This window comes from Anopheles gambiae, chromosome 3 (assembly GCF_943734735.2).
Source record: "Anopheles gambiae chromosome 3, idAnoGambNW_F1_1, whole genome shotgun sequence".
NCBI lineage: Eukaryota > Metazoa > Arthropoda > Insecta > Diptera > Culicidae > Anopheles > Anopheles gambiae.
This window is the reverse complement of record NC_064602.1, coordinates 61,650,410-61,677,303: the sequence shown is the minus strand read 5'-3', so window position 1 is coordinate 61,677,303 and position 26,894 is coordinate 61,650,410. Positions and strand designations below refer to the sequence as shown.

General features: G+C 40.6%; 1 long non-coding RNA gene across 1 annotated transcript; it reads right to left on the bottom strand.

Moving 5' to 3' along the window:
- Positions 1-1,280: 1,280 nt before the first annotated feature.
- Positions 1,281-14,024, bottom strand: LOC133393952 (uncharacterized). The gene is made up of 3 exons (XR_009766525.1): positions 10,015-14,024; positions 9,807-9,957; positions 1,281-1,553 (listed from the first exon to the last, which is right to left on the bottom strand). It is a non-coding gene; the product is annotated as an uncharacterized LOC133393952 (long non-coding RNA).
- Positions 14,025-26,894: the final 12,870 nt, after the last annotated feature.

Below are 26,894 nucleotides of genomic sequence, written 5' to 3'. Positions count from 1 at the left end.
GTGTGTGTGTGTGTGTGTGTGTGTGTGTGTGTGTGTGTGTGTGTGTGTGTGTGTGTGTGTGTGTGTGTGTGTGTGTGTGTGTGTGTGTGTGTGTGTGTGTGTGTGTGTGTGTGTGTGTGTGTGTGTGTGTGTGTGTGTGTGTGTGTGTGTGTGGATGTATGTTTGAATGTGTATTGATGTGTGTGTTTGTTTCACAAGTTGGTCGTTTCGGATAGATTTGTAAGTAGTTTTTTTGTGTTTTGGGTTAGGTTTTTGGTGTGATAAGCAGGACCACCGCCCTCGCGATCCGTGTGTTTTCGATATATTAACAATTTTACGGTCTTCTTTCGCCGTGGTCTTCTGAGGACGTCCGGTTGACTTGCGCGTTTCGGTTGTCCAAGCGCGTTTCAGTTGTCTAAGCACGTTTCGGTTGTCCGAAGCGCGTTTGCCACAAAAGTGCGCGATCGTTCCATTACTCGATCCTTTTGCGCTTAATGCCAGCAGCAGCCATTCGCTTTTACATATGGCGCTGATAATCGGTACAACGTTTACCTCGGCTGATCCCGTGCTCTGCCTGCGATCTACTGCTATACGCGATGAATTACATCGTTTTGGAGCAGCGAAAACATCGCATGAATAAAAACTATCAACGAGTACGCGAGTAAGCGTCTTCCCTTCAAAATCGAGAAAAGAATACTGCCGCGCTCATGAAACAAAACGCCCATTGAAAAGAATAAATGCGCGCCAGCTCAATGCACGCACCAAGTTTACCATTCGCACACAACGTGCACCGCAGAGATGCACGAAGGCCTTTCAATGGCGTGCACTGGAGAAACACCTGTGAGGGAATGCCGAGTTCATTGCTATTGTGCGCGTGTCCATTTCGCACCGGTGTCGCATTCACATTCATGAAACAGCACACCTGCGTTTTCGTCCGAGGAACAAGCGCTGCTGTCGATGCAAACTTTAGTTTTTATCCAAGTGTAAACGCACAATGTTTCACATGATAACACACATAATAAGAATAATTTCAACGCAATATGACATCATGGCAAGCTATGTTTTTCAGACACAAACCCCCGCACTTGCAAATACACATTAAAAAGCACACTCTCTTTCTACTACTACACACACACACACATGCACACACACACACACACATACACACACACACACACATACACACACACACTCACACACACACACTCACACACACACACTCACACACACACACATACACACACACATACACACACACACATACACACACACACATACACACACACACATACACACACACAAACACAAGTAACGTGGCAAAACAAGTGCACGGTGCATTGAAAAAAAGGGTCCTATCTTAATGTCCGATACTGTACCTTCAGTATATTCCATACGAAATGGAACATTCGATGTATTGCCCCTTGATTTAAATGAATCCCTCAGGAAAGATAACTGATCAAAATACTTCCATTTGGGTGAACAAGCAGCTGCTGAACCCGTTGGCTGATTCATTTAATTCAGCTTTCGACTGAATTGCGTCCTTAAAGTATGCCACTTGTGTTTTATTTTAGAAGCTTAAAAGAAAAAAATGAAATAGTAAATTATACTTATATATTTTATAGGTTTTTATCAACCGGATTGTCGTACAGAGCCTTGGAAGACTGTTTCTGCATATCTCATCAAACCATCGCTGACATAATTTACACAACATGTGGAGCAATCTGGGAATCCCTGAAGGAAGTCCACATACCACAGGCAACAACAGAACGATTTTTGAAAATATCTGATCACATATACAGTACTATGAATTTTACAAAATGTATTGGATCCCTTGACGGAAAACATATTCGTATCAAACTTTATCATATTCGTAATTACAAAAAATGCTTCTCAGTACATCTTCTGGCTATCGCTGTCGCCAAATGTAAATTCATACTCATTGATGTAGGAGATTATGGACGACGTAGTGACAGTGGCGTATTTCAAAGCAGTAAAACATTTTATATCTTAGAGTACAATTTGTTCAATGTACCTCCTAGGCCGCTACCTGGTACCTCTGAGAATATGACATTTGTGTTGCTAGGAGATCAAGGGTACCCTTTGAAGAAATATCTAATGCATCTTTACCCTACCAGCGAAGACGCCGACAAAATAAATTTTGAGTCGTGCTCACCGCACAGTTGAGTGTGCTTTTTGTATACTGACCTAAATGGAGGTGCTTCGAAACTGAATTACAAGTTACTCCACAGCATGTTGATATAATTGTAAAAACAATTTGTCTGTTGCACAACATTAGTATGGATTTCAAAGAACATGAAACATTCATAAACTCTTTTCTTAGTAATAATATAAATCTTTCAAGTAGCACTCCTTCAAGGTAAAATAACCACTCAACACGTAGAACATATGCTACACGCGACCGATTCAAAAATTAATTTATGTCATAAACATGATAATATATAACAATGCTAAAATTAAAATAAATAAAATTAGTTTCTGAATACAGGCGTGCCCCGAGTTACGACCCCCTCGAGTTACGACGATTCGCAGATACGACGAATTTGATTTTGACAGGTCAAAGTTGTCATCGACAAGAAATTGATGTATTTTTTTGAATTTTTTGGCTGATAACCGTTATACACACATTTCCAAGGATTCCAAAACAACCCGATCTTTAATATCTACATTGTGTACGGCTTTTGAAATATAATTATTACATTATCGAACATTACTGTAAATAATATACACGATATCATAAATTCAAACTCTTCAACGTCGGTTATAAACTTTATATTTATAGATATTCGACATACGACTTTTTCGACTTACGCCTTGCTTTGGGACATTTTTTCGGTCCCAAATACAGTCGTATCTCGGTGGACACTTGTAGATAAATAAATAAATAAATAAAATGAATAAAACTCGATTATCCGCGTAAGTCGAATTTCGCGGGTTTTGACCAAAATAAATTGGTTATTCAGTATTATTGATTCAATTTCGTACTTTTGTATATTTCTATATTTATATATTTATTAATGATCGACGGACCTCATAAGCCCTCTTGATATATGTAAGGGTACAATAGGAATGTAACATGAATAGTCACACGCCTTACAATAACACAATAATAACAACAATAGCAATAACAAGGACGCTAAAGATTCTGGCGAGAGGCGCGAAGTAAATTAATGCGACTCAACACATTTGCCATCGTCATGCCGGGTTCATACGCATCACATTCCACATTCAGAGCAAGACATACACGCAAAAACGGGTCTCGGGAGGCGAAGGCGGTCCTTATCTCTGGGATGGCCAGCATCGCCCGAGGGCGGAGAGTTCTTGCAGGCACGTACAGCTGTATCGACGAGAGCAAAACCGGACAATCGATGCTACCATTGAGAAGCCCAAAGATAAAAGCCAGCCTAGCATTTCGTATCCGGTCGTCGAGTTGGGGTAACCCGAGCAACAAACACCTTGTTGTGTAGTCGTTGTTGCTGCCCCACGAACGGAGCGCGAAACAGGTAGCCCTACGCTGGATGGACTCCAAGCGCGCAACAACCCGAGCAGAGAAGGGCCACCAAACAACGCTGCCATATTCCAGCACTGACCGAATAAGAGCACAATAAAGAGTTTTGGTGCAGATTGGGTCAGAGAGCTCGCGAGTCATGTTAACGACTAAACCTAACAATTGACTGCATCTTGTCACAACGTGATCAAGGTGTTGCTCAAACGTGAGTCTCGCGTCGACGAAAACACCCAAGTCCTTGACACAATCGACTCTCTGCAAAGTTTGCACGTTTAGCGTGTATTCGAAATGCAGTGCGCGAACGGCTGATGGTGATGATAACACACTTATCAACACAAATGGTTAAGGAGTTTCGCGTGCACCAGTTATCGAATTCTTCTAGTGAAGCCTGGAGTATGCGATGGTCGTCTGGTCCCTGGATTTGACTAAAGATTTTGGTGTCGTCCGCATAGAGCAGGTGATTATCGACAAGACGGACCGTGGAAACATAATTTATATAAAGGACAGATAGTAAAGGTTGTAATATTCCGGTGTCGATGTATACGGAGGAAATTACTATTTATTGTACTGCGATCCTCGCGTCCGTTCAGCCTGGCGGTCTAGCACAGAGAGAGCGATCCCTTTCTCTTGACTTTCTTAACTAGCCTAACTCGCTTGTCTAGGCTCTCATTCCTTGACGATCATATTACACCTACACCTGTACTAATTTACGCCTGCGCTAATCTCTAAAGCTCTCAAACTAAAGCTAAAGCTCTAAAGCTCTGACGCATGGTGTTTCACATGTAGGTGGCGCTGATCACCACAAGGTCCCAGATTGCTGCCTTGAGGGACGCCAGAAGAAGCACGGAGGGATCTAGATAAATGGGGCTCCATCCTAACGGAATAAGCGCGGCCCATTAGGTATGATCTCAGCCAAGCAACTAGAGGATCTGGAAGGCCAAGTCTGTCGAGTTTTGCTAGTAATATGACGTGAGATATCCTATCGAAGGCGGCATTTAAATCGGTGTAAATGACATCTATTTGAAAGCGAGCATCAATGGATTTATGGCAGCTACTGACGAATTGCATAAGGTTTGTGGTTGTTGATCTGTTAGGGACAAATCCGTGCTGATTCGGGCTGATGTAATTGCGGGCAGAAGCCAGTAACGGTTCATAAACAAGCAGCTAAAGCACTTTTGCAATGGCCCCTAGCGATGTAATGCCGCGATAGTTAGAAGCCTCATTCTTGCAGCCTTTCTTATGGATTGATGTTAACCACGAGACCTTCCAGGAGACAGGAAAGGTGCATGAACGTAGCGATTCCTCGAAGATTTTTACTAGTAACGGAGCAATCGACGCAGTGCACTTTTTCAGGATCACTGCCGGGATGCCATCAGGGCCGGCTTTGTAGGACATCTTTAGACGGTCTATGGCGCGGGTAACTGACGAGGTATTAATGAACGGAAGCATGGGACGAAGTGCATCTGCGGGTGTGTTAGTAAGAGCAGCATGAAGAGCCTCGGGGTGCATGTTTTCAGAAACAAAAGTGTCCTCAAAACGTGTAGCAAACAATTCGCACATATCTGGGAGTGTGCGAGCTCGGTTCCCATTGTAGCAGATCAAACCTGGGAAGCCGGAAGATTTGCGCTTATTATTTGCATAGGACCAAAAGTGTTGAGGATGCACGCGCAGCTTTTTTTCTATATTACGTAGGTACCTGTGGTGGCAGATTCTGTTATAACGTCGATAAACTGCGTGGACGCTATTGTAGTAAACCCGCAAAGCGGGACACCTTCGATCACGCGAGTTACGATATGCAGCACGTTTCGCTCTTTTCGATGTACGTAGTGTGCGGTCACCCCAGGCCGGACCTCGATGCGGCTTTTTGACGGGGACGCATTCGTTAAGTGCCATTCGCATAAACTCAGAGAAATCATCGACAGCATGGTCAAGAGTTAAAAAGTTCGAGCAGCCAAAAGATTCGTCATATAGTGAGATCAAACTCTCGAGCTTAGGCAAATTAATACGACTAAAATCGAGCCACCTTTCCGCAACATTAGATGGTAGTTGGGCGGTGGGAGTATCAATGTTGAGATTGAACTCCAATGGTGGATGGTGGTGATTGACCGGCAGTAGGGGGGTATTAGAGGTCCGTATGGGCGATGAGGCTGAAGCAGCTGGCCAATTTGCATAAATCAGATCAAGAGTTCTGTTCAGATAGTTTTTGTTGTTGTTGAGTTGATATAAAGCGTTCAGGTGCAATCCGTCAATTAATTGGGCACATCGTGCTGATTGAGTATGAGGCTCGAAAAAACTAAAAGCCGTATCTTGTTGTAGGTGCAGGTGACCAAGAGAGAGTAGGCTGATTAAAGTCACCGATGAGGAAAAATCTATCATCCGGACATAAGGAGGCGCAAATTTCATTGACCCATTTTAGCAGTTCATTTATTTTCGTCTCGTCTGTGCTGTGATTTGGTGGAAGATAGACTGCAGCAATATACAAACGATGGTTGCTAAGCTGAATGCAGATGCATGTTACCTCGAGTGTCTGGGACAGCACATGATTCGCGTACGACGAGAGGGAAACACTGCATGCAATTAGAACACCACCCCCGCGAGAGTGAGAGCTATTGGTGGTATCTCGGTCGCAACGGTAAACACGATACTGAGCTCCAAACAAGAGAGCGGTGGGAATAGAGGGATTAAGCCAGGTTTCAGTGAGTACCAATACATCGTATTCAGTCTCCATTACCGATAAACGGAACTCATCGGTTTTAGAACGCAGACCACGCACATTTTGATAAAACACGGTTATACGCGTCGCTTGATCGCTGTTTGCTTGATGTAATGAAGTGTTGGTATGTTGGAAGTGACGGAGCTTATCGTAGATGGTGAGTGTATGATGAGTGTCTGTGTTGTCGAAGGGTTTGCTCGGACCGTGTGAGTACCATATGACTGTGCTGCTGTGGTGCGGTTACTTCGGAAAAAATTGAGCCATTGTAGTTTGACGCGTTTTTGCTCGTGATGTGGACGGAAGAGTAGGTGAAGTGAGAGTGCGATTCATATCGGTTGGTGAGTGTTCAGCTTGTGTCTGCGAAGGTTCACAGATAAGTGCAGGTGAGTAAGGATTGTTGTGTTGGATGCGAGACTGTTGTGGCAACGGTGAGAGCTGAGTGCATGCCTGTGGCGCTACCGGAGAATGTTGAGTGCGGGATTGTGGCGGTAGTGATATGTAAGTGTTCGTGTGATGTGTGCGTGATTGAAGAGATCGCGGCGGGAGCGAGATGAACTCACGCACACCGAGCCCGGCCGGCCAAGAGGCTGCGTTAAGCGCCTTGCTACGAAGGACAGGGGGGATCCTGTCCTTGAATGTTATCGCACTCAGGGAGTTAGGAACCGTTCCAGCTTTTAATAGGCTAAAAGCGATTACGTCTGGGGTGTCCAGCTGCGAACTCACCATCGAAATAACTTGTTCAATGGTGACGGACGCAGCCAATCTTGATAGGTGCAGCCGCAAGTAATCAGTTTTTGGTATGTGTGACACAGTAGGTATTGGAACTGAGGTAGTATTGGTGCCTGTTTTTATAGGTGGTAGTGAAGGTCGATCGATCCGGTGAGTGTTGTTGGTATTTGTGATGTTTGAGGTTGCTGCACTGTCAACAAACATGGTATCCGAGGATGCAACTACTTCGCGGAATAATCTCCGTCTTTTTCCGTTAGGAAGTGCATCCGGTGGAAATTAGTTGAAGTGCTGGAAGGATGGTGAGTGGGACGCGGCGAATCCGGCAAAGCCATCCCGAATCTCTTACACTACCGGTGGGACTAAGCTGGACTTCATTGCTTCAATGGCAGCTGTGAGGGCAGCTTGAAAGCCAACTTGCATACCCGTACCCTTAAACATTTTGCTTCGCGGATTACCAATCGCATTAGTACACGCAATGCAGCTCCAGTGCAGCGAAGGCATCCTTTTCACTTCGTCGATCACTGATATGGGCACTTTCGTGCACGCCAGATGGAAGGTGCCCTCACAATACAGGCATGTAATTGAGCCTTCAACCGGGCCCAGTGCTTCAGAACATGCATAACACACGTCCTCCATTTTAGATGCAGCTGCGGATGAACGTCGAAGGAGCCACGAATAGAAGCCAAAAATATCGTGAACACAGTAGTTATCGTCAGGAAAGCAATAGCAGGATCACGGAAACTGCACTTATGGACACAGTAATACTGGAATCAGTTAGAACGAAAACCGATTACACGGATAAAGTCGTGGATAAATGCGGAGCGCAAGCAGTAAACACACTAAGTTGGCAGCTGTCAGATTGTAAATTTTGTAAATTTAAATTGTAAATTTTATACAATTTATCATTTATTTGATCCGATTTGTGCAGAATATCTGATATTTTTTGCTTGAAAGTGAATTAGCATAAATGCAATTTATACTGTATTGGACAATTCTTGCAGGAAATTGAACTGATTTGGCATTTAATCTGTAAATTTAGAAAACCACGTATCTCCGAATCCGCGTAAGTCGGGAACCACGAAACTCGGGAACAGACTGTATTCTTAATAAGCACATCACACTAAACGTTAACTCATTTTTTATTTTCAATGAGCAAGAGTACACTTTACGGTTCACGGTGTTAAACAACATTCAATGGGCGACTACTAAATGAATTTAAGAAGCATCATGCGGTATCTCAAATCTATTGGTTTCACTATTTGTTGTATATTACGCACTCCTTACGACTTCCTTTAGACTAATAAACTAATAACCAAACAACTTAGCGCAAAACTCAACGTACCTGCTATGGAGGGGGGTATTGCACTTCCTAAATTCACCGCTATCAAATTTACCCTGATTCATGACTGATTCATAAATTCGCTTCAACCTGTTCAGTGTACTTCATTTCTTCTTCTTCTTATTCTTCTTCTTTTGGCTCAACAACCGTTGTCGGTCAAGGCCTGTCTATAACACTTATGGGCTTGGCTATCAGTGACTTAAGGATTTTACCCCTCCCCCCCCCATAGCAGGATAGTTATTCCTACATATGGCGGCACGGTCCATTTGGGGTTTGAACCCATGACGGGCATGTTGTTAAGTCGTACGAGTTGACAACTGTACTACGAGACCGGTACTTCATTTGTAAAATGTTAATCGAACAGAAGAGAACATGGTTACAATTGCGCGCTAGGTTCAAGCATGAACCTACTCTTGTTAGTGCCTTTGGAATCCAATCTAGCACCACTCACTTAATAGACAGTAACTGTCGCCGTGGCTAAAGAAGTTCTATAACAGATACACCGATGCAGTGACTACTCTGCAGACCGTAATGAGAATTAGCGATATGAGCGTCTATCCGCACCTACTGGGTCGGAGCTATCCATAAGCGACCTGAAGTCTTACTAGTTAACACAGAAGGTACAAGTAGATTCAGTAGGTGCAACGATAACAGTAGGTGCAAGGAAGTATGAGTGACTTCGACCCATCGCTGCTTCAATCATTCGGGTTAACCCAAACTTTTTGCACCCACGGTTTTATTGCAGGTAAGCAGCTTTTTTATTGTATATTATTGAAAGAAACCTCAATCACTGGCCTATATTTTTGGAATGGTTCAATGCTTGAGTTCATCGATAAGCACTAGTGATATGGACTGTCTAAGGGTAATAAAATAATTTTAAAGGTAAATCGTTAAAACAGAGCAAAAATGTATGCATGTTTCAACCAGATAATGCGTCCTTTGAATTATCAACTCAAGGCATGTAGCCCATACAGTGTTTAGAGTATTTGGTATAAAGGCTCATGGCATCACCATAAAACAGGTAGTATATGATAATCGATTTTGAGGACTAAAATTCAGATTCGATTCAGAGGGTTACGGAGAACGTATCAATGCTCTATTGGACTTTCCTAGGATATGTTTTATGTCTCGTCAGACACACTTCGTCCATAAAGTTATTATTTAGATTACGCCACTTACGAAGCATTCTATTATTCGAGAATACTGCCGTGTAATGCACAATTTAGGATAATATCTTCCCTTCGACTCTCATTTACATTTATTCCCAAATCCGGTAGGAGTTTAAGGCTTTAAAGGACTTTCTTCGTGTGACCTTTCCTGAGTTCCACAATCAACAACTTGCAACCACGACAGCGATGAGTATGCACTTCTATTGCGTAAAATACTTGTTCTAAGATGTGTTGCATAATATTCACACTAGTCAATCTGCTAACTTCTTCCCGGACATCCTAGCTAGGACCGGTATTTACATTAATAACTGAAGAAATAATCAAAAGTATATCAAATATTTCGATACTTACGGTCTTCATTCAACTGCCCGGCAATTTCCCTCCAAACTCTCTCCTTGAATGGCGCGTTTTTGTAGTGAAAGTCCTTCACGCATCACAAGCATCTTTTTTTCTCCAACAAGAGTTATGAGAAGTTCGGCATTCATCTTCCTACACGCAATTTCTGTAAATATATTGAAGAAATAAAACATACACCACAAACTATATTACAAAAGCTTACCTTCCAAATGAAGTAGATGTCAACAAAACACTCAGCGCTGTTGTGTGATTTCATACGTCATGATTATGACCAAGGTAAAAAATGTTATCGGACAAAAATCAAATTGTTTTGTATTTGGCCGGCAACAAAGTTTCACTAACAGTCAAATCCATACATTTTGCCAGCAACAATGTTGCACGCAACAAGATTAGACTACTGCCTTAGTGTTAATTTGTATAAAAGAAATGAGTAAACCCGAGCAGATCTTTTTTCCGTTGGGACGTTCCACTGAACCAACGTCTGTTTATTGTACAACATTCCATGGCGATCCTGCAGAGTTTTAAACCGCAAAGCAAACCTCGTGTAAAAAAAACGCAAGCAGTATCTTACGAGTGTCGTAACAACCCTTGTGTAACCGAAAATAGTACCAAAGAGAAGACAAACATAGCAAGTCACGTTACATTCCTCACATTGTGTGGTCTAAAATACCATCGAAAAAGAGCAAAATATACAGCGAGTTGTTAAAACCATTGCATTGTACGTGCAACGCTGGAGCATCCTACGGCACACGCCATGTGCTGTATGACACCAGAAGCGTATTACCACCGTTTTGAACGAACAGCTGCAGCAGCCCCGTACTGTGTGAGATTGTGATCCAGCGAGTGCCGTTTCAATCCAACGTGACTCAGCGAGTGCCGTTACTATACTCGCTTTCTCACACGACGACTGAAAGTGCGAATTACCACCGTATTGGATGAACGCCTGCAATAACCCCGTAGTCAGTGAGAAATGTGATCCAGTGAGTGCCGTTACAATCCTCGCTCTCTCACAAGACGACTGAAATTGTGTTATCGGACCGTGCACCGTGTCGTGCCAAAATCGGACCTCTGGTGACCGGAGACGACCCTATTAGAGAACAACTGAAACAGAGTGGCGAACGGCGAGCAGTTTTCGACAAGCAAGACAGAGAAAAGAAACAGTAAGCAGCAGAGGAACCACGGGTGAAAATCAATCATAGCAGCGCAATGTTCTGGAAAAACAGGTCGGTAATGTGAAACGAAAGGTCAGTTCAAAGAAATTTCTAAAGAAAGAAAGAAATAAAAAAAACAAAAAAAACTTCATATTTTAATGTTCCTTTTTAAACATAAAATATTTTTTCAATCTATATTCTATCTATCTTCTTCTTCTTCTAAATATATAAAAATCTTGTGCCATGGTGTTTCTTGCCAGCAACTTCCGAGACGGCTGGATCATTTTCAACGAAACTTTTCACACACCCCTTGATGGCATGAGAATAGGTTTTAAGACTTACTACATGTTCAGATGTTACACTAAACTTAATTTAATAGCAATTTTTTAACTCCCATACAATAATGTTGTTTTTGTTCGCAGAACTTTAACGCTTGGTGTGAAGTGCGGTTTAAACTGGCGTTAAAAACCCGTAAGCAAATTAAGAGCAGTTTGCGAGCTCGCATGAGGCCTCGCAACCGCGATAGCTTTTAAGTGCTAGTAAGTTAATGGGTACAGATATTTCCTGATATACGCCATACTCTATATACGCATTCTTGGTATACGGTATATTCTAAATTTGACAGTTCTTTGAGCAAATTGTACTAATTGGAAACATGGAATGTCAAATACAATATAACATGTTTAGAATGGATGTTCTTACACCTGGTCCATTTTCTTATACGGACATCATTGTTAGCACTACCCGATCAGAATGTGTTAAAAGTTCCTATGAATAGGATGAAGCTAAAAGAACAGTTACAACAAATTGTACAAGATCATTGGCGAAAATGGCGAGTAGAATACATGGGAGAATTGCATAATTCTTATCAGAAGAATAGGGTAGTACACCAGCTGAATGAGGGATAGATGGTAATGCTGAAGGAAGAGGATAAGTTAGCGGAGAGTGGTCTTTGGCGAGAATCGTAGATACTCATCCAGGGAAGGACAACGTGGTATGAGTAGTAACCGTTTAAAGAGTGTGAGGGATCTATAAACGACCAGCTTCCAGAGTATGTCTATTACCTTTTGAGAGATATATAAGAGATTCTTTGGAGGTGGATTTTGGTGGCCGCCATTTTACGATTAATATAATTTGAATTAACGGAATGAAGAACTACCGTTGTGCGGGTTTTGTTAGTTGAGAACGGAAAGAATTGTGTCCATCAGAAACGACAGGTTCTAAAGAGGGATATATACAGGGTTTACCACGATTGATTGGTCAGTTTTCACGATTTTTTTATCGTATCCAATAGATTTTTGGTTCGATCCCATAATTTATTGGTATTTTTCGGTTGGATGTCAATGCATTGGACCAAAAAATTCTGGGAAACAGCCAAACAAATCGTGAGAACGCAACAAAAAAAAATGGGAACCCACCAAAAATATATGGGAATCAACCAATAAATCGTGGGAAACCCTGTAAGAAGTCAGAATTTTGTTTCGTTCTCTTTTTGCACTGCAATTTCACAAAATAAACACAACATAGGAAAAACAGAAAATAGACCCCAATCTTTTGGTCTCGACAATGGCATTATCACAACCAGAACCCACAAATAATACTGAAAAACTGGAACCCCCGCATGATAGCGAAGATAATCAATCATTAACGATTTTTTTTCGCTCATCTGAACACAAATAATTATGTGAAAGCTTTTTTTTAGTAGACAGCGGGGCATCCGATTATATTCTGAACCCTTTATATCTTCCGAATAATATTTCTATGAACACTTCTTTTAAAATCACAAAAAGAGGAATCAACGGCATTTCAAAGACAGCCGGATTGATGGATACATTTGTGTAAATTTGTAATTATCACTCACATTCTTATCAAATAAGATTGCATATTTTACATCAGCTTCCTCCTATTGTCAAGTGCATAGTTTATATCAGCTTCTACCTGATGTCAAGGGACTGATTAGTACAATTTTTTGTAACAATTTGAAGCAGTGTTAATTTTTCAAAATAATTCTTGAATATTGCAAAATAATACAAGTTATAATTTATCCATAGATGTGCCTCGTAGAAGTGAAATAATTAATTATATTGATACTATGGAAGACAATACTTGTGTTGGAACCTCTCACCAAAGGTATCCAACTACCTGTCATAAACGGGATATGAAAAACGAGCGTAGGCGTGAAACGAAAAAGACTCGAAGCGAAACCGAAGAAAAGGGTTAAAAAGGGCCGCAAAACAGGAACGTGCCTTGTAAGCACAAGGAGGCGCGTAGTAGGCGTTTGTGAGGTCAGCTTTAACCTTTATTTTCACGCAAAAGAAGTTGAACTATGTACTTAAGCAAATCTAATCAATTAGAGCAAAGTAAGAAAAGCAGTGAAAAACTACAAAAAAGGTATGTCCCGAACCCGAACCTCTTCCCTTTCGGCCTCTCGAGCACTCACCCACACACGCATGGGTGTTCATCGCGTTCCGGCCACGATCGGGTTCGCCCGATCATTTCTACTCTCGCTGCACATTTCGCCCGGTTTGGTAGAACCCGTTGCAGGGCTCGCCTACTTAGAACTTTCTTTTCGTAACATGCCTTTTTCCTAAACCATCCGCGGAAAACGGAATTTTTTTTGGCGCGTATTATTGAAATAAATCGTTTTGGCAAGAAATTTAATCCACCTTGGTTTTAGTTCCCAACACTCCAAAAAATTTGGTTCGATAAATCCAAAATAAATTGAATTTGGAAATTCGTCAAACGATTTCGTGTACGGCGTTCGACGTGTAGTTTCGCGAGTCAAATAAATAAATCACGCGCGGTGTGTTTCGAAGTGCCTGTGACCAAAAAAGTGCAAGTGCAATGGAGCAGCACCAATCGCGTGGTATGCCAAGGGCAGAGCCGGCTACCGCAGGGACTGTCCAAGGAACAGAACCTGTCAACGTTTACACTAGCCCCCGCGGAGCATCGTCCACCCCAGGAGCATTGCGCGAGACTTTCTCCCCGTCGGAAGGTTCAACCGTGGAATAGGTGTACGAGCGGGCAGCAAGTAAGGCCGAAAAATTGCAGCAGTACCAGCCAAGAAGATGACACCCGGGGGGGCGTTCCTTAAGAAGGAAGTAAGACCCCTCAACAACGAGCATCGAGTAAGACAGGTGAGGCAGGTGGTAACGTTCCGGCAAATCCAGATCGCGACGAGGAAGAGACGCTATCAGCGTCTGAAAGTGCACGATGGGAAAGTGACGAGCGACATACACGGCGTATTGTGCTTGCGCTGCTATAGCTCGATATCGCGGAAGCGCAATCTGGCGAGACAGCCATCGCGCAGCCCTCGAACACTTTGGGACGAAAAGAGCAAGAGTTTCAAGAGTGGGTCCGCGACATGGAGAATTCCATGCGCCAGCACATTCGAGACAAGGATGGCCGTTCGCAGTCAACATCCTGTGGTTCAACACCCCGACGCGAGGATCACACACACACACTAAATCCTCGTGCGATGTAATATGGCCACGGCATGTACGCAACACGACAACAGGATGCAGGGTACGCGACACACATGCACCATGCAGGATACGCGACGCATCCGCGAGACGTTGCATCGTTTGTGTACGAGACACAACCGGACGCGACACAGTACAGGTACTCGCACTTGGGACACACAACACAGCACAACATACGACCGCAGATACACGGCACTTTCTTAAGCCAGAGCCAGATCGCAGCACGCCAACCTGTGCCTGGAGATTTGCCATTCAAACGAAATAAAGGGTTAAAAAGGGCCGCAAGACAGGAACGAGCCATTAGCAACCTTTTATTGACCGTTTAACCATAAAATTGGAATTAAATAAAATTTATGAGTGAATAAAAAGTTGTTTTTACTGAAAATTACCGAATTTGCTTTAGATTTCCTACCGATAACCTCAAAAACAATCTGGTCACTCCGCGCCAGCAACCAGTCTGCTAAAATCAATTGCTCCTAGTCAATAATCCATTGCTCGTAATCAAAAATAGAGGATGCTTGTCAAGAATCTATTGCGACTATTCAAAAAAAAGTATGCGGCTAGTCTAAACTCAATTGGAAAACCCTGTATTGTAAACTACCTCGTGGTACGCCGTGATCCCATACTGTTTCCCGAACAATTATTTTCCTGTGCCTAAATCATCGCGTAAGTTACTACAAGCTCTTGACTTGTGCGCCGGACATATGTGCACACGATTGTTGTTGGGAATCAAGAAATTGTCCCTTAAGTTTGTTTTATCAAATACTATTTCCCATCCTTGTAATGAAAAAAATCTATTAACATAATTAACCTAACAAGTAAGCACGTAAAAATTAACAATGTTAAACCAACTATAAAACTAGCATCAGAATGTTCTGTAATTTCTATTAACAAATCTAAATACAACACTGATCACGCTAGACAAACTCTTAGTGAATTTAGCTTGAATCATCTGTCAAAAGAAGACAAATAATCAATTGAAACCATTTGTCTAACATTCAACGATATTTTTTGCTTATAAAATGATACTATCAGCACAACTAAACTTATGTACGCCTCTTTAAACCTAAAGGAAAATTCAAATCCTTTATATACTAAGCAATACAGAGAACCTCAATTCCAAAAACCTGAAGAAGAAAAAAAAAGGCCATTAAATTTTAAGGGAAGTTATAGAACCAAGTACAGTACAACGTCGATTATCCGGGGGCGGGTTAACCGACGGGCGACTTGACCGTGCGCATAAATGTGATAGCTGTTCAAACGTACGGCGAACATTTGCAGCGATAGCCAAGTGGGCAACCAGTTTTTTGTGCAGCTCTGTAGTGTCTAGTGGTATTTTCGAAATTCATTTTTGTTCATGAACAGTTGTTAATCCTATGGTTATTGATTAAAATAATGTTCTACTAGTAGATTTCATAATTTTTATATGAATTTGACATTTCTTGGATCACTATCCGTGCAAATTGATTAACCGGCAACGTTCTACTGTAAATCAAAATGGAACAGTCCTATCCTATTTGTCCAAAAAAAAAAGTCGGCAAACGAAAAATAGAATTGGCGTTTAGTTGTTGATTATAGACAAATAAATACTATACCACAAGATGATAAGTTTCCATTGAGAAAATCCTAGATTAATTGATTGGCGCAAAATATTTCACTCATTTGGAGCTCTCACAGGGTTAAAATCAATGCGAACTGAAGCCGACAGATAGTCCAATCACTTCATTTACTACCCCATCAGGACAGACTTGTCTCCCAATGAGATTAAAAGAAAGTCCATCAATTTCCTCACGATTAATGACAGTTGCGGTGTCAGGGCTCAACCTCGAAAAGTGTCTGGTTTACCTAGATGATATTATCGTGTATGGAAGGACATTGGAAGAACATAACAAGAATCTTATGACAGTTTTCGTTGTTAAAGAAAAGTGAATTTAAAACTCCGTCCCATCAAATGAAATTTACTTAAAACAGAATGAGTTTGTGTAGGGCACCTTAATTCAGCCGAAGGTATTCAACCTGACCCACAAAAATAGAAACAGTTACATACGGGGCGAGTACCGGCTTCGAACGACGAAATCCGTTCGACGCTCATGAGAGAATGAGAAGCATGAGATACAACTGTCAAGCATTTAAAGACGTTTATATTTACGATTCAAGGATGGTTAAGTTTTGAATTTTGATTTTTTTTTGGCCGTTGGTATTGGATTTCATTCGTTACATCATTATTGGATGATTTGTTATCAATTATTAGGCAGCTTTACTTACTTTCTTGAAATTTGAATTTAACTTAGTTCAAATGTAGGAGGGACGACAGGATTGGATTCCCTTTATAAAAATGTATAAAAATACTGATTGATTTAATTTTCAAGAGTTATAAAAGTTATTTACATGGTGAAAATGTTTTGAGATATTTTTTTTAAAGTTTTCAGCAGTGTAAAAACTTTATATGAAAAACATAAAATTTGACCTTTACATAAATATTTAAATATCTTTATAGATATATTATTATGTTATTGCATACTACTTGATGTGTTCATATTTGTACGTAAAATATATATATATATATATATATATATATATATATATATATATATATATATATATATATATATATATATATATATATATATATATATATATATATATATATCTATATATATATATATATATATATATATATATATATATATATATATATATATATATATATTATATATACATATTCAGCAATTATCCGCAGTACGCAATACTCGATATACGCGATTCCGCAGTACCAAGGACCGTAAAGATATCAGGTCAAGTTATAAGCCCGTTTTGACAGCTAGGTGGAAAAAGAATCGACGAAGAAAACTGACAGTTAGTTTTCCGCTTTTGGCGAACGCTTCAAGTTCTCGAAGAAAAATTTCCATTTTAAATTACGAACTGTGTTCTAATAAACTAAAATATTCACCCAAATTGATCTCCACCAAATATTGACCATGCAAAACGTAAACAATCCATCAATACATATACAAGCGGAAAACCATCTGTCAAAATCGGAGCCCAGGGGGGGGCTCGCCAAAAGCGCTATAACTACACCTCATTATACATTCCACCTTGCGCAGTACAGGCGGTCCCCGAGATACACGGTTAATGAGAACCGAAAACGTCCGCAAAATACCGCGTATCTCGAATTTCCGCGTAAGTCGAATCTCTTAATTTCCAGCTAAAATATCACTAATTTTCGTGTAATTTTGCAAGTAGGGGGCGGTTTTAACCTCGTTATTAATTATTTGAGGTGATTCTGACTGAATATAACAGTTTTAAACCTTTTGAAATAGTTTTAAACATTCCATTGAAACGGAAATTATTTGGCAATTTACAATTGATGTGTCAAATCAGTACAATTTGCTCAAAGAACTGTCAAATTTAGAAAACCGCGTATCTCCGAATCCGCGTATAACAGGTACCGTGTATCTCGGGGACCGCCTGTACGCGATTTTCTTCAAAAGTGACAGTTCTTTGCGTTTACTATAGCTGGTTGAGTTCTTCTAGGTCCATTTTGTATTTGTTTATGTTTAATGAAGTATTCAACCTACAGTTTTACCCAGACAAGCTTGAAACGAAATGAAATTCACAGAAAATATCGGTAAACATTCACAATCATCCTAACTTCATGTGCGACTTTAAGTTGCAGCAGCATTGCGAAACAAAAAATGGCATCGATTATTAAAAACGCTCGTAAGAAGTGTGCGATAACAATGGCAGATAAGATGGAGATAGTTAGAATGTTCGAAAAAGGACAAAGTTACGCATCAATAGCCAGACAAACCAAACGACCGCAATCAACAATACGGACCATCATAAAATCAAAAGAAACTCTGCTGAATTCTGCGAAAGGAACATCAATGGCAACACGGAAACGCAATGAGGTGGTAGAAAAAATGGAAAGTTTATTGGTTGTTTGGATCGAAGACATGATATCAAAGCGGATTCCCCTTAGTTTGGGATTAATTCAATCGAAAGCAAAATCCTTATATGAGGATTTAGATAACTCAACAACGAAAAAATCGGTATGTAGTTTCAATGCCAGTTTAGGTTGGTTCAACCGATTTAAAAAAACGCGCAAATCTAAAAATGTAAAAATATATGGAGAGGCAGCTAGTGCTAATGAAATTGAGGCGTAAAGCTTTCCTGAGTTTCTACACAGAAAACTTTTTTTACTGAACTTCAGTAAAATTTTACTGAAATTTTTTGAGCTGAAGTTTCAGTAATCTTTTCATTAAAAAGAATGTTAACTGAATCATACAGTAATGTCCGGAGCTCACCAAAAAGACAGCTCGTTTAGTAAAATCTCATTAAAGCCATTCTGATATTACTGATTTTTCAGTAGTTGGTAGCGATTAAAAAATGACGAAATATTTATTTTAAATTGAGTTTTTATTGATGCACAGATATTGCCAGTCCCTCAGTTCATTTTCATAGATGTTTTGTTTTGTTTTATACAGTTTTTATACTGTATTTTTACGCCGCAAGTGTAGATGGTTCAGTAAACGCTCACAGACACCACGCAATTTCAGCAAGCACAGTTGATTGTAGCAAACATTTTACACACTAACACGGCTGCCAATTGTTTTAAATTAATCCCGTAAGCCGAAATATCACCTGAAATTTCACCAGGGTGCCTGTAAGCGCCTACAACTTCAACTTTTTGCACATCACGAGCAAGTAGGGGAACTGGGGGTAGTTTCGACACCTTAAGGTTTTCCTCTGATTGCAATACTTTTGCCAATGTATAGTAACTAGTAGACATCGAAAAAGCTTTTTTGGTGTATTATGTACCATCTTACGAGAAACTACGGTTCCTGGATTGATGTTGATAACATTTTGATAAAAATTACAAAAGTGTGGTTTTTGTTGCGTCACGACTGCAGTGCGGGTAAGTTCGAGTTCGAGTTTTAGTTTTCATTGAAGTTCAACAAAGTATTTCGTACCAATTTTATGAAAAATTAACACAAAACATTATTGAAATATACGAAAAAAAATGAAGTTACAAGCAAGAAGAAAAATGTCATCACAAATAGCATCGGACCAGACTCCATATAGTAGAAGCTGCGGCAATAGCATCTGGTTTACGGAATAATTGGTTAAGATTCCTTTAAAAAAATAACCTGGCAGCCATCTTCCAGTAATCTTTTTTCTTTTTTTATAAAATCGAAAAGTGTTCAATTTAATTTTTCTCTGCCAACTCGAAAGCCAAAAGGCGAACACCGGTCAATGTGATTCCAAACCAGCGACTATTTTTTTCTTAAGTTAAGCCTACCCAGCCTAAAGTCATCCTTAAATACGGTCAAAGCCATAACAATATTAATTTTCATAAGCCTAAACCATATACAAAGTACATGTTTTGAGTCCGAGTTTGGCAAACGTTCTGTGAGAGAATAATAGCCAAATTACATAATTATAATTTCCTAGGTTTGTTGACATCTTGAATTTTAAAGCTTCTATGGTATTTTTAATTGCGTGTTTGTTCAGCTTGATTATTACGTTTGTCGTACATCGTTAAGGGACATCTGTACAAAATACACGCACTTTCAAATTACGATATAATTAAAGTTAACATGCTACAAATAAGCATTACACTACTACCAAGTGGGGTGTCGAATTTACCCCCATTGGCTGCACAAGTTTTAGTGACATTTTACATTATATAGTTTAATATAAAAATTAAGCCCTGTGATACAGAACTAATCAATAGTATTTATAAAACAATACTATTAACACGGAAACTATAATTTTGTTGAAATAACCCCACAATTCCTAAAGTCCCAGAAGTAAAAACTTACATTGACTGTCAATCAGAACCACCATGTGTTTATTTTGTTGTTTTTTGACAATTGACAGGTTTCTGATCAGTGAAATGTATCTCAAAAATTCGAAACAATTGACATAAATAATATGCACTAGTTTTTTGTCTTCAAAAAGATCTATAAGTACAAAAACGGCAAGATGTCGAACTTACCCGCAGTGTCGAACCAACCCCGACTTCCCCTAGGTACCGCATTGTTTTGTTTTGATGTTCTGACTGACAGGTCGATTTGACAGAATAAATTGCTGCATTTTCAGTAATTTGTTTTACTGATATCCAGTGAAACGACTAATTTGACACTTATTTGACTGATTTTCAGTAAAATGCGTATTACTGAAATGAATTCAGTAAATTATTTTGCTGAAAGTCAGTAAAAACATGACATTCATGCTGAAAATCAGTAAAATATTCTATTACTGAACCGTTTCAGTAACAAACTTTACTGAATCAGGATGAGAAAATTTGCAGTGTAGAGGCATATTTTGGAAAAAGGATATCTTCCCGAACAAATCATCAACGTGGATGAAACAGCATTATGTTGGAAAAAGATGCCCACAAGAAGCTATGTCTTTAATGATGGAATACGTGCGTCTGGATTTAAGGCACAAAATGAAAGAATTATCATTATGTTAGATAGTAATATGACGGGTGATTTAAAATTGAAACCATTAGCAGTTTACCATTCCCAAAAACCACGAGCTTTCAAAAATATTGATGTTCAATCATTACCAGTTGTATGGAAATCCAACAAGAAGACATGAGTTACTCGTTCTATTGTTAATGAATGATTCCATCATAACTTTGTGCCAGAGGTAAAAACATATTGCAAACATAAAAACATTCCATTTAGAGTTCTTCTGTTATTGGACAATGCTCCTGGACATCCCACTGAGCTTAACGAACTTAACCCTAATATCGAAGTAGTTTTCCTGCCACCTAGAACTACATCACTTTTGCAATCGATGGACCAAGGAGTAATTGCTATATTTAAGTCATACTACATACGACAAACAATCACCCGCATTATCAAAACGATAGAGGAAAATCCTAACACTACTATTCAAAATATATGGAAAAATTACAATATTTTTGCTGCTATACATAACATTTCAACTGCTTGGAATCAAGTGAAATCAGATACTATTAACGCGTGTTGAAAAAAACGTATGCCCTACTTATTTTATGTACGATGAGGAACCAGATAATACCCATGATAAAATAACAAATGTAATAGAAGAATGCACGTCTTTAGCTGATATATTACAGATAGAATTAGATACTCAAGAGGTCAGCACCCTCATTTTTAACCAAGGAGAACCTTTGACAAACAATGAACTCATTCAAATGCAGACCTTGGAGGTCTTAGATGAATACAATGACGAGTATGATGAGGATAATCTGGAAACACACACGAAAATGTTCAGCTGCAAAAGGTGGAGGCTGCCTTTGAAAACATAGAAAGAGCGCTATAAGAATTTGAAGCAATGGATGAAGATGAAGATAGGTCCAAAAATTTTATAAATCAAGTAAGGAAGGAAAAAGAAGTATACAAAAATATATATAATGAAAAAAGACCGTTAAAAACCACTTACAATGAACCATTTTGTTGAAAAGTTGTAGTTTATCCTTAAAAATATTTTCATTTCAGATTTGTGAATAAAGGAATGAATGAATTATTAATATATATTATTATTGCTTCACTTATTTTAAAATTGATAATTAATTTAACAGGCTAAAAGAACGTTTAGCCATCACTTTCGAATGCATTTTAAATTTTGTTGGACCCTTTGTTTACTTTTCAACTCTAAGCATGAAGTATAAACGATGTGTCAAAGGAAATTCGATATACGCGAAAACTCGAGATACGCTATTGCGCTCGGTCCCGTGCGATAGCGTGTATCGGATAATTACTGTATTCCGATATATTTTATGTTTTTAATATTCATTTTCAAAACTGATGAAAAAAAATTTTATTGGAAATAGATCACAAAACATTTTCAAAATGTTACATACCTCTAAGTTCAATTCACTTCAATCATTTAAAGCAAAATTTATTCAAAACGTTACTTCGAAAACAACTTTCGTTCCAAATCCGCAGCGCAAAAGCTCGCGGATTTCTCCCCATACAAACGGGAACGTTCGACCCCGGCAGGTAGAACTCATTCTTTCACGCACTTCTTACGGTCTCTCAATGGTACGTTATTTTAAAACTGAGCGCCAAGTGAGCGCCTTCTGACAACCGCGGCGAACGGATCTCGTCGTTCGAAGCCCATTGTCGCCCCGATAGTGAATAGTTATTGCGAATAAATTTTATAACAGATTAATTACAATTTCCTCCTAAGAATCCTACAACATGTATTTAATCACTCCAAACTCTTAAATCATCACGCGGTGCTTTTTGAAAAAATCTACATTTAATTTCTACAGCGCTACAATCGAGCGCTCCATAGCTGGATGCAAAATTCCATAGCTGTTTTGCACACTTCTCCTAAGTGTTTGACAGATTCCCCTATATGCATGCAAACCTCCATAGCAACGTGGTAAACATCCCCTTACCATTTCAAACATTCCACCGAGTGGATCAAGTAGTCCACCATGTTGCCACCATCAATTTGGTCTTTGCCTCGTTTATCTGCAATCCAAGGCTCTCTGCCGCCTGCTCGATCACTTGGTAGGCTTCTGCTACATAGGAGAGCCTCAGATCAATGATGTCTATATCGTCAGCGTATGACAGGATCTGGGTTGACTTATTGAAGATGGTTCCCGTGGGCTCCACCCTCGAGTCGCGGATGGCCGTCTCAAGCGCCAAGTTAGATTGGAGACAGACAAGCCCGTCACACTGGCGCAGACCCTTGATGGTAGCAAAAGGTCCTGAGAGTTTGCCATCCATCCTCACCTGGCAAGTGACGTTGGTCATAGTCATTCTAACTAGCCGTATCAGTTTGGCCGGGATTTCAAATTCGCTATAGCATCGTACAGTTTTACACTGGCTATCATATGCCTATGTTTTACCCCGCATATGCTATCATATGCAGCTTTGAAGTCAATGAAGAGATGTTAGCGGAATTTGGGGCAAGTGTGCCACCTTAAGCATTTGAAGTTATAACTCACTAAAACATGTTTTTCAAAAGCCGATTTAAATCTCATAACCATTTTACATCTATTTCCTCTCTTATACATGAATTTCGCTTGAGAAAAGAGCAAACAAAACAGTTTTTGAAGCGTTAAAAAAAGGGTCCACAAAAACATTGTTTTTTGGGCTGAGGGGCAAGAGTGCCACTCGTATGGGGCAAGACGGCCACCTGGTTAAAATAAGCGCCTATGAAAGATGGTGACACACTTGCCCCAAATAGAGATGGCTCTTATAACAAAAACGTTGTAACTTTTTTGAAATTGAATTTTTCAGTGACAAAAAGTAAGTTTTTTTCAACTAACCCCACAAAAAATTTTACGTTTTCTCAGCTAAACGGTGGAGTAAATATTTTCTCGGTTGATTGTTCGCATGATTTGTGAGAGCTTATTTGGTTGGATGAAAACATTATAATATTCTGCTCAATTTTGAAACTCAACATAAATCAATTAAAAACAATGAGAAATATCGATTGGTCTATATGAAATTCGGCTCAGTATACCTAGTCATTGGAAAGCAACCAACTATATACACAATTGAACATTAAACTAAAGTTTTTAAGGAAAAATGCTTGGTGGCACTTTTGCCCCGTATGGCACACTTAAATTCAGCTATGTATCGTTTCTGTAATCAGCCATCTCCTCCAAGATCTGCCGCATGGTGAAGATCTGATCAGTGGTTGATTTTCCGTTTCGGAATCCTCTTTGATAGTTTCCGACTATCTCTTCGATGTGCGGGACAAGTCGATCCTGAAGGATCAGGAAGAATATTTTATAGGCGGTATTCAACACCGTAATACCCCTGTAGTTGTTGCAGTCCAACCTATCTCCCTTCTTGTATATGGGGTAGACGATGCCGAGATTCCAATCGCAAGGCATCGATTCGCTATCCCACACCTCAGTAACAATTTGATGAATCTCGTTTTCTAGTCGTCCACCTCCATTCTTGACCAGTTCGGCTGCAATTTCGTTGGTTCCGGGTGCCTTGTTATTTTTCAGCCGACAGATAGCCTTTCGTGTTTCTTCTATGCTAGGTGGCAGTAGCATGACACTATCTGCTAGTGGCGCTTCTAGCTGTTCGTTAAACTGGTCGTTGAGTAATTCATCAAAGTACTGAGCCCACCGCGAGAGGACCTCTGGCTGGTTACTAACCAGATCTCCATCCTTGTTGCGACAGCAGGTTACCTTAGGTACAACGTTGTTTCGATGACCTGCTATCGCTTGGTAAAACTTTCGTGTCGGTCCGTACGCCTCTCTGGTTTGCTCGAGTTCCCGCATGTTTTGCTCTTCCAAAGCATGCTTCTTGGAGCGGTGAACTCGTTTCTCTTCGCGTCTGAGCCGTGAATATTCCTCTGCGCATGCCCGCTGTGGTAGGTTCGGAGACTGTCACGGTCGCCATGTGGTAGGTTCGGAGACTGTCACGGTCGCCATGTGGTAGGTTCGGCCGCGTTTCTCAAACCGTTTCGGTGAGTCAATGCGCGGAGCACAGTGAAAGGGTGTGGGACGAGGAAGGGGATCGTACGGAACGCGACACCAAAATGTAAACACATTCGTCGCGTATCGGTTACGTCAACCTGTTCACACTTACGCTAAGTCCGAAAAGAAGCACTTGCTTACGTCGGCGGAATCGCGGACTGGATCGACCTTGCGCGTCGAGTTGATGACCGAGGCGGAATCGGACACCGTGGGAGAAGTTGGGTGGAACTAGTGCAAACGTGCACTTTATTTCGATGAGGGTAATGCTGATCGGTCAACCGACTGAACAGCTGATAACCAAAAATGATTATCAAATATGAGCAGAGCCTTCGGCGGAATCTGCAAATTGGTGAGATGCACCAGAACACGAGTGATCTACGTGTCTATGGAAGGTGAACTGACTTCGCCATCAATTCGAGCTTTATTTATAAGAAAGATGGTGTGAAAGTTGTGACACATTTGGCAACCAGATGTTTGTCAAATGTGAGCTTTCATTTGGTTTTCCGGGTTTGGGTTTTTACAGGTGTTTCTTAAATTATACCTAGCGTGCCTGTGTTTTATCAACTATCCGTGCATTGTGGATGTAGCGAACGTTTTCCTGTTTATGCTTGGGTTTTATGGAAGTTTAATTGCTTATCTGTGGCGCGTTTTCCTTATTTATGTTCTGGGGTAAAACACGAGAACGTTTACGCTTCTGGTGTTTAACGTTTCTTTACCTGGCTGCTGGCTATGCGCTTGCGCTTCTGGTGGTTAACGTCTTTTTACCTGGCTTTTGGCAATGCTAAGTTAGATGTGACCTACTGTTAGTAGTAAATCTGCTACACCGCGTTCTATGCCGTTGCTGCATTGCTCGGTATGCAGTATTCTTACTTTCGGTCACTTGTCTGCATTCATCGTCGAACCAGCCAGATTTGGTGTTGCCACGACGTGGTGGGAGTATATTTCTTGCACAGTTTATTATTTTTGTTTTTAGAGCGATCCACCTCTCGCTCGAAGTTCCATAACAGTTTTCTGGTAGTAGAGACTCGTCTAAATCGGCTTTGAATTCCTGTTGGACAGTAATGTCCCTTAGAGAGTCCGTGTTGAGCCGAGGCTGCGTGTTTTCTCCGCCCCGTAGTGATCAGAATCGATATTGGCTCCTCGATATATTCTGACATTTAACAGACTCGACTGTCGTTAGCGGCTTACTAACACGTGGTCGATCTGATTGAAAGATTCTCCATTCTGGGGCCCCCACGTAATTTTGTGGATGTCCTTCCGGGCAAATTTGGTACTTCCAACAACCAAATTGTTCGCTGCGGCGAACTGGACCAATCTACTACCATTATTGTTGCAGTACTCATGCAAACTGTGACAGCCAGTGTATTGGCGGTACATTGGCTCCCTACCGACTTTTGCGTTGAAGTCCCCCAGGATGATTATGAGGTCATGCCTGGGGCACGCATCTATAGTTCTAGCGAGGCGGCCGTAAAAAAGTTACTTCTCCTCTAGCTCTTTCTCTTCAGGGCCCTGGGGCGTGAACATTTATATGGCTTATGTTATAGAATTTGCCTCGCATGCGCACGGTGCATAGCCTATCGTTTATAGCCTTGAAATCTTAGATTACGAATTTCAGCCGAGGACCTACGGCGAAACCCGTTCCTAGCATACGGTGGCGGTCGTGTCAGCTGTAGTAAATGTCGTAGCATAGCTTACCACACCTGTTGTGCACACCTTTGCCTGGCCAGCGAATCTCTTGTAGAGCTACGAGGTCCATGCTCAGTGTGGCTAGGGCGTCATCAAGTTGTTTCAAGGCTCCGGCTTTGCTAAGAGTGCGTACGTTCCGTGAGCCCATTTTGATTGTTGTCCTGGGGCATTGCGCAGGGTCGGTATCGTTGGTTCCGTGTCGATGATTCCTTTGGCTTTCCGTAGTCGTATTTTCCGTAAGACTGGAGGACTGGCCCTCCGCTCACGTGGCCGTTTTGTTTAACGTCAGGTAGCCCTCCCCCCCCCCCTT